Raw genomic sequence first — 10,053 nt, 5'->3', positions numbered from 1 at the left:
AAGTTAAAAAAATACACAACATTAGCAGGATGAGAATACACAGTTAGAGGAGACAATAGATGGTGGTATTAAATACAGTAGGAACAGAGGGGTAAAGAATAGTTCATTAAAGGCTCTTCTAAAGAAGAGGGTTTTGAGTCTGGATTTGAAGGAGTTTAGAGAAGGTGACTCTCTGATATCCTTGGGGATAAAGATCCAGAGCTTTGGGGTAAAACAGGAGAAGGCCCTGTCACCCATAGAGTGTAGATGGACGGGGGGACAGATAGGAGACCAGAATTAGAAGAGCGAAGGTTGTGAGGTGGGGAGTAGGGCGATAACCCAGACAGGTACTGAGGTGCCAAGCCATGGAGAGCCTTATAGGTGAGCAGGATTTTGAAGTTGACAGGAAGCCAGTGCAAGGACTTCAGGACAGGAGTAATGTGATCACAGTCCAGTGCTAATTTCTTTCTTGTGACTGCTGATTCATTTTCAACTGTGGACTCTTAAGAAGTCCTTTATTTGACTTGATCAACACCAATCCCTAGAGGATTTTGAAAGGTTGAATCAAAATGATACATGACTCTGGAGAGACTCAAACCCACAACCTTTGAATGACTTCATTTATCAAGCCCTAGAAGTCCAATGCACTCACCATTGCACCACAGAGCCAACCGATACATAGTGATCTAAAACAGCTACAGAAAGCTGTAACTCATGCTTCTCCCGTTGTCTTTAAATTAATCTCCATAAATATTGACAATGAGTGGCCTGTTGTCTACGAATAGATACCGCTGGGATTCGCACCCAGAGTCTCCTGGTTTTTAGTGAGGCGTCTTAACCAGCTAAGCCTCGGCGCCAAACCTGCTAAATGTTATCCACAACTTCAAACACCTGTGAGAAACGGGCAACTGCAGTGGTACGCCTGCTGGCTCAACAGATAATCCTTTTCAAAGTTTAAGAAGAGGATTTCTTTGTCAATTCAATTAAACGTTTCAGAAATGCTGAACAATTGATGTGTTTCACATGCAGCGCGGGCTCTCCTTTGCTTACAAATATTTTTTTTTTACACCAATTTACTCAACTACGATTTTTGCTGAACATTTTGTTTGATTGCTTCCTATTGTATACTGCACTGATTTCTTTATCGTTCAATTTCCCTGTTGATTTTAATTTCTTGTTTTCTAAGACAATCAGACCAGCTGTTCTGACCTTACCTTGCACTGGAGCCACTCTTTTCTTTCCAAAGGCGTGGAGAGAGATGCTACTGCAGGCAACACCCCATGAGAAACATCATGAGCATCTGTAAAAGCTCTCTACCTGCCCGCTCCCCACACCGACGTGTGTGAGCAGGGATTTAAAGGGACATTCTGAAGTGTAGAAACATTTTATCGTTACATACTTTTTCTGTGCAGTTAGTTCTCCTTCAACTCCGCCCAACAACAGAGGTCGTTTTTAATACAGGAGTAAAGGCACACTGCACATCTGCAAAACATCACGTACGGGTTTAGGGAGAGCGACATCAGTGATTGGAAGGTAGGAAGTTTTGGGTCACTTTTTTATTATAGATTCAAGCAACCCTGTATACCTTTTCAAGAAACATTTCAGAATCCCAGTCACATCCAGTATGATTTCTACACAGGTCTACAGTATACAATCAGAATACTGTTTGTGCGTTATATAAAACACACCGCCCAAAGCATTTCTAAAACCGGAGTTACACCTTTCCGAATGCGCCCTCCTTTATAAATCAAATAAAAGGTCTGAAGCCTGCTCCAAAAAAGAACTATATTCAGAGCTGACAAAGAAGTAATAGGAAACATCTCGGAAAACGAAGGTGCAGTCATTTCCACGCGTCACACAACAAGAGCTGAGCCCACCCGGCGTTCTCTGAAAAAGTAAGGTGTTGGGAGTGTGGCTGGGTGGTCTAAGGTGCTAGTTTTGTGCTCCAATTTCTTTGCTGGGTTAGGTTTGAATCTCGCCTCTGCTAAGTATTTGTGGGTTAAGACCTTCCTTCTATTGCGAGTTCAATGGGTAAAAGCTTTGCTTGACAGTCTGTCGAGAGACTGAACTAGGTGTTTCAAGATAATCTTTGTCAGCTTAACATCAAGGCATAAAAAAGCCTAATTTTGTCTTCCCAACAGCAAAGCTCTTTGGTCCCTTCAGCATTATGCAGGGAACAACATCTGCCGTGATCACTTTTGAGTCAGTGTGAATCGTAGTGTGCCGCAATTGTTTTTTAAATTGGTTTTGTAGGCATGGTGCATTTGTCTGTGAAACTTGAATGCTGTCCTTTTTCACGCAGAATCATCGGCAGGAGCAAAGCTTATTCAATCTTTGCGCACAGCGCTCCATCAGAAATACTTTGTCCAAGTTTTGAAGAGATTGTGGGATTCTCTGCACGCGTTCACATCGCGTACCTCAGACAACACCACCATTCGATGGGAAATTGATTCTGCTTCTTGCAGTTGTTCCTGTGGTTGCAGTAGTTACAAAGTCGCACTTTCCTCCACCTTCTGCTATAGTATTCACTGGGTGAGCTTCATCATTTGGCTCAGAAAGGTCAACTGTGCTTCGGAAAAAATCAGCTGCAGTGTCGTTATTTTGTCGGTGAGTATGGCTGTCTTTTAAAGCACATGAAAAACACGAGTTTGTGGATTTCTCCAAATAGCAACGAATTCAGTTGTGCAGTGCTTTACTGCTTTCAGAGGGTCTTTTATCGATGCTGCTATAGTAGAGAAGTGACATAATCACAAACGCAACCATTTGTGCTGGCTGTTTCACTAAGTATTAAGCTTTTTCAACTATCACATGATTTTAACTAATTTAACATCATCTCCAGGAGAGCACCTCACACTGTTCACTGAGCTGATGTACTGTACAGTATGTGCCCATATCTCAAAAATTAAATATCATCTGAACTGATTTTTTCTATTTTAAATGCTTTCCTACTCTTTTAATATTTCAGTTAAATCTTGAAGTACTTTCCATTGATATTAATCCTAGTCCCGATGAACGATTCTGGGACATGGTGTACCTTGAATAATGTTCTTATAGGTTTCAGTTTGGAAAAGTGCGCTCTCCAGAAGCTACCGAAACCTCTAACGGTCGCACAAAGCTTAATGCAATAGCAACGTTTGGGGTTGAAAAAGAATATTACTTGCTATGAATACGAACACTGTTACAGGAGGCGCGTAAGGACTATTTTAGCAGATCATCAATTTATCTTACATTTCTACTCCATTAATATCGCTATTGAGTGCTAAAGGTAGGTCCTGGCAATACTTCATGAGATCTTCTTAAGAAAACTTAAAAAAATATATTTCCAGTGCTGAACAAAAAGTAAAAAATACCGATTATGTGTAACTGATAAAATCTCTCTTCCAGGGATGTTGTAGCCACATGCAAATTACTTTATCAGCTTTAAAAGTTTCTTTTGCATTTATAAGATGATCAGCATGACACTCAAAACATACCTGTATTCAGTAAGCGCTGAGTTTGCTGGCTGAGCAAGTTGCCTCCTCACACACAATAGCAGCCCCGAAGCTAAGATAAATGAAGAGAAATTGCTTTTATTGGGCACTTTTAATATCCGATGAGCTTGACATCTCCCAAGGGCGATGGAGTTCTTTTGCGACACTGCTTTTCCCTTTTTTCTTCTTTCTGTACTCTGATGGAAAAAAACAAGAAAGCATGTAAGGGAAAAATGTATTTTTTTCATGGAGAAAACGTGCACCAGGAAATGTTTTGTTTTGAAGAAGTGATTTAACATGATACATGACCTAATTTACTGTAGCAAATGCACACACTGCAAGGTCTGCTTTACTACAAGAGAGAAGTAGAGTGAAGATGTCATAATTTCACTGCCTTGTTGAAGAAAACATTTTTTCTTTGAATTCTAAATCAATCAGAATTTCAGAGTGACACACAAACCCTTTGTCTGTTTTAATGATATGATATTTTTAAACTGATAAAAATGTAGAAAACACGTTTCTCACTTAGAAATTTTAGATTGGGTGGTGTATTACTAGTTGCAGCGCTAAACTTACCATGGTGCAATTCAGTTACATGATTGGCCAGTGGTTTAATGGATAACGCATCTGATTTTGCATCATGAGATTGTAGGTTCGACTTCTACCGGGTTCGTGTGATTTTAAATCAGGCTCCTCAGAAATAGATGTCCATTATGTGAATGAACCGCACCTGAAAGCAAATGTTGGGTCGGGTTTCCTTTCTTTCCTGCATGAAATACCAAATCGTTACAAAAAGCACCAGCCAATGTCCAATAGCGTTGGTCATTTTAATTAACATGAATATACTGTAAGGTCTTGGTACATGGGAGTGGATTTCATCCACAATTTAAAAAAGGGCAAATAATATTTATTTTATTTAATACAAAAGTGACCTAAAACTCTTTAACTTTCAGGTTAGCTTGAACCTGTAATAAAAAAGGGGCCTGAAACTTCCATTCTGTGATGTAACTGTCTTTAAAGTCGGACGTGATGTTTCACGGATGTGCAGTGTGCCTTTTCTCTTGTCGTGTTCAAAATGACTTGCTGTGTAATCTCTTGAATGCGTGTTCTGTACTGCTCTGTTATTTCATTTAGATTTTCTATGTGGTGTACAGATAAAACTGGACTGCATGGTGTAATTTCTAGGTTCAGCACCAGCTGAACCTGAAAAAACATCAGCCAATCTCGACATGATTTGAACACAGCCTTCTGATGTGGTGTCAGATGCGCTACCGTTGCACCCCAAGGTCACTCCTTAGAAGTGCTTTTAATTCCCCCAAGGAGAAAAATCAGCGTCCCTGAAAAAGTTTATTTTTCATTCTCTCCTGTGAGGAATGCCGCTCTTCCAACAAGGGTCTCTTCTTCCCAGACCACACAGAGAGCAGACATACCGTCTCCATTAATGTGTTTACTACATCTATAGATCTGACCCCCTACAGCCCTGATATTCCTGGACAGGATCCCATATTGAGCAGTATTTCTCGCGTTGTGAACTTACAGTGTGTACACAATGCACTTTATACACAAAGTAAGTGTAACTCATTACAACGTTTTGTGAAAATGTTACTGGCATGCCAAAATCGCCCCCTCAACTGAACAGTCCCACCCCCCTCAGTTATGGATAAAAGGTTTGGATAAAAAGTTTTTGAACACTTTCACTTACTTAACTTGCGCCGTAAAAAATAGTTGTACTTTGTCAATGGTCAGATAACTACACTAACCCCGAATTCACAGTTACTACATCAGACTGTTTGATGTGCAGGAGGGCTATCCGTCCAGGAACAGCATGTTACATAGTGTCTGTGTTTTTGGGGTGTCAACATTATTACAACTTTATTTGCTCAGGTGGACCAATGCCTTGCAGTAGTTTATCCTTATACTTACAATTGTTATATAACTAGGACTGTAGTTATAGAAGTTTGTACTTTCTGTTGGTTTTACAATGATTTCTTAATGATTCAGAACCTCGTTACTGTTGATGTTGTTGCAAAAATGAACACATATGGTTGATGCTCCAGGCAAAAATAATCACGTGAGTTCTGATGAACGTGGAACTGTTCTTCATCGCTAAATACCAGATTGCTTGTCGTTATCTTCTGACATGAAATACTAATCAGTGGCATGCTTGCGAGAATTCACTTGGATGGTTGCAACGGCTCCGTTTAAACCAAAATATCACTGCCCCCCTCAGGATTTCAAATGCCCCCCTACAGATCATTCACCTGGCGCCAGTCCTGGGTATAATGATGAACATAGCTGCCTTGAAAGCAGTGAATCCGGGTGTGATTCCCACCTGATCCATCGACAAACCTTTTCCAATGAATCTTCGATTGATTTAAAAAAGTCTTGAAGCTGGTAGGCTAGGGAATAAGCATTGTTTGAGTGCACTGAGGAAAATGTGGCACTGTGTTGCTCCAGTAGCGCAATTGGTCAGGTTGTGGTGCTTTTAAAGTGGAGTTATGCTGAGGTTGTGAGTTCAGTCCTCACATGGAGTAGTTTCTGTTTTCAGCTACAAAAACTCGCTGTTGAATTTAAGGCGGTTCTTGTGTTACTTTTTCCGCTCGATGGAGCTGTGTTAATGCAGGCACACCTGCTTCCACGTCAAGTTATTTTATCGATGCTCACAAACCAACACACTGCAGACACCTCTGATATTGTCACTGCTTGTGGGCCACATGTTCCTGCTGTCAGCCTACCATGTTCATGCACATCTAGAAATATTACTGTTACAGTATAGGAGCGAATAAACGAAACGAAAGCACACCAAGTTTAAAAAGGTCAAAATGTGTCAAAGCCCTTCCTCGACGAGGATGGGGTTTGAACCTACTTGTGCAGAGTATAATGTATTAAGAGGTGATTGCCTTAACCACTAGGCCACCTCCATTCGCACTTTAGCCCCCTCCGGACATGAGTTGGCTTCTTTCCCCATACTCAAGGGTAATTTTCCTCTTCCACCTACAATTTCAACATTTACCTTGGGAGATGTCAAATCACAGAGCCTGTGCTGCGCTTCAGTGTTAGCTGTAGTGGAAACCCCGTTGAACATAAAAAACATATTGAGCTCCTTGAACATAAGCCATTTCTCGTCACTTGCTCAGCGAGCAGGCTCAGCGCACACTGAATGCAGGTGTCTCAGAGCAATTGAGATGTGTCCAAGTGGCTGTAAAAGGGATATTTGATGCCAGTGCCATGGCTTAGTTCTCCGATGGCAGGCGTAGCGGCACGCCAGTTGGAATATTCTCGGTCGCATTTAATGGCAACGTCATGGCAACGTCAGCTCAAACCACCAAATGGAGACGGGCGTGCCGACAAGCTGACCCTGCTGATGTGGGATTAACAGTAGAACGAAAGAATGCTGTGGCTTAGTTGGTTAAAGCGCCTGCCTGGTAAACAGGAGATCCTGGGGTTGAATCCCAGTGGTGCCTGTCTTGCCACAGTTTATCATTATGGACAGCAACATGCTTCTACATTAAATGTAATGGAAGTGTTCATTTAATTTTTGGAACAACTTGTTTTTAAAAAAATCCATACAAATTGCGAAAGATAAAATACTCATCTGTTTTGTCAGTGCAGAGGAATTACTGCCAGCTGGCAAGGAAACGAAAACGATTTTTTTGTCTTTATCCAAAAACCTGTGAATGTAGAAAAAAGGTGACGTGCGTTAGTTTCTATGGCACAGTCAGTCAGCGTATCCTTCAGTTAAACATAACGTTGGTAAATCAAAAGTCCCCAGAGACGCATTTCAAATTAATCTGACCTCAACACCGTCTCCCCTAAATGTGATGGGGTTTCTTTGGATGTCCTTAAGCATCCTGATAGTTGCAGAGATTTCAAACTTTTGGCACAAGTCAAACTCCAAGAAGTTAATAGTTGAGCGCCTTAGTCAATATCACCGGGAATGTGACTATGTAAACTTAAATAGTATTCAAAATATTGCAATTTTGTTGTAGTTTAAAAAGATATTGTAGCTGGGGATCCTCAAATGATGAGGGTAGAAAAGAGAACTATTCGACACCATCAGGAGTGCTTAATGTGTGATAAAAGTGTTTTTTAATCACAAAGTGAAAATAGTGAATTTGTCTTTCACTTAGGTGTTCATCAAAAGCTCGTTCAACAATGAAGGAGAGGCTCGTGTTCCGAATTCTCTTCGTGTCTCATTGTCTTGCTTTGATTTTTAAAATGTACACTGTTGGCTATTCACTCTTCCTAACACGATTAAAGAGCCGAGTTTAGTTCAGAGGTAAAGCATCTCATGCATCGTATGAAGCTCTGTTTTCTATCACCAGCGTCTCCACTCTGGATTTCTTTTTGTGATATCTTTTCTGTGATTTCTTTCGTTTGAATTCTCTCATGTGTGAATTTCAGCGTGACACATAAACTCGTTTGTTTTAAAGAGATGCAATTTTTAAAACAGACAAAATGAAAGACTTATTAACTAAATACACATAGAAAACGTGCACCTAATTGAGAAAATTTGGACTGGGGCGATGTATTATTGTAGCGGCGCAAGCTCACAGTGGTGCACTTGAGGAATGCGGTACAAGGGCCAGTGGGGCATTTGATAATGCATCTGATTACGGATCAGGAGACTGTAGGATCGTAATGCTCTTAAACCCAGTACCATAACCGCAGTGTGTTCAGTCCTACACAACCTTTCTATCGACTGAATAAGCCTCCTGTTCCATCTCCATCTTCTTCCCGCACATTCCGGCTATTTCACCACCGTTATTGTGGGACCACAGTCACAGATACGTAAGGGACACTATTCTGAAGAACCGTCTTAAATAAATAACATTGCAAAAGGTAACAATAAGGGTTTCTTAACGTAACCTTACATTTGGCCGTACAATACAATTTTCTGTATCCTCAAATAAAAAAAAAAATCTTATTGCTTTCTCCTGAGAAACACAAGTGTAGTGTCAAATCACAATAAATAATACAACAAATATAGTAAATTAACACCCAGATATGACAGATATGACAGCACACAGCTATGACAGAACACATTGAAGACTTAAAAGCCCTTTAAATTTTTATTTCCTTAATTTCCATTCTCTTCCCTCCCCAGGATAACTGAAAACTAACTGTAATAAAGACTGTATATGCATTACTTGTAATACAGCTACTAATAAAGATATACATGGAACTTAATTATTAGTAAATAACACTTTTATTAATAAAAACGAGTATTGATAACATTCATTGTCAATACTTGTGGTGTCTGGAAAGCAATTTTAGTTAAATATAATAATAATTTTCAAGCAAGTGGTGCATAAGCTTGTTGCTTAATGAGTACATTTTTTCCATTACATTCAAGACAGTTCTAATGTGATCAATTGTTCTGCTTAGTCCGCTACCGAGTTGCTTAAAACCTATGAAGAGGTGGTTTAAGCTAGACTCCTAATGCAGTAACATCTAATGGGCAGCAGCTGTTATTTTAAGTTTGTTGCAATGGAGAACAGGTTTAGTACAGAGCTGCTGACAAATTTCAGCGGAGTTTATTGTATATAAGTTTATTGCAATTGACCCATTGTAGCTACCAATCAGCACCAAGAAAAAACAAACTTCACTTGTGCCTTTTAAAAAAAGGGAAACAGAGTAGTAGTTTATGTGGTAATTTCAGGTACTGTACAATGTAAGAACTAAAGTTAACTACTCCCATAGTAATGCGTGGGGTCCTATCAATAGAAAAAAAAATTGTTGTAACCCGAAAACACAACAAACACAAAACGAGAAGTCTTCCGGGAACCTAGGTAAATCCCTGTATTAGTCTAACAACTATGAAAAAAAAACAACCAAACGCAACACCTTCAAAAGAAGAAGAACATTACAAATCTGGGGATCAACAAAAACACAGAGTCTAATGCGAGAGCTTTTTCAAGTCTTCAGTGCTCCTCTCGTCTCAGTAGACCTCTCTCATATATTTGTGTACAGGTCAGCTGGAGGTACACAGCTGATGGTAATTTAAGTAGGGAGCTGCGTCAGCATGCATGGGCTTCAAAGGAAAAAGTCAAGGTTTATTCCATGCTGAAAAAAGAAGGAAACACAATGTTTCATCTGTGGAGCCTTATTCGATTGTGACTCAAAGTAAACTTTTACTTGTTCATTTGATGTTGGTTTATCTCCATCAAATACCTAGGAGTGTTTAAACTCAACAGTTGCTTTCAGTAGCTAAGTACACTGCTTCAGGTGAGGCTCGAACTCACAACCTCAGCATGACTCCACTGTGCATTGCTGTATAAGTACTGCATTCTGACCAATTGCACCACTGGAGCTGTGCAAGTTATGCTCCTCATACAGACTGATGCTGCAGAAACACAGGGTGAAAACGGTTTCGGTTGTGGATCCATCTCCACATGGGGAACAGTAAAATAGCAAGGAAAATACAAGAAAAGAAACTGAAAGAATTGTACTAACAGCAAAAGGGGACGGAGGGAGGTGGTCAGACAAGTAAATCAGCCTGGCAGATTATTTGTAGCGACATTTTTTGAGTCAGTCAGCACACAGATTTCTCTTCATGTGCCTTAAACTGTGCAGTTTGTATTTTTGTTGTCGATACTGTAGG

Source organism: Atractosteus spatula, chromosome 10 (assembly GCF_055471065.1).
Source record: "Atractosteus spatula isolate fAtrSpa1 chromosome 10, fAtrSpa1.hap1, whole genome shotgun sequence".
NCBI lineage: Eukaryota > Metazoa > Chordata > Actinopteri > Semionotiformes > Lepisosteidae > Atractosteus > Atractosteus spatula.
Note: the sequence above shows the minus strand (reverse complement) of the source record.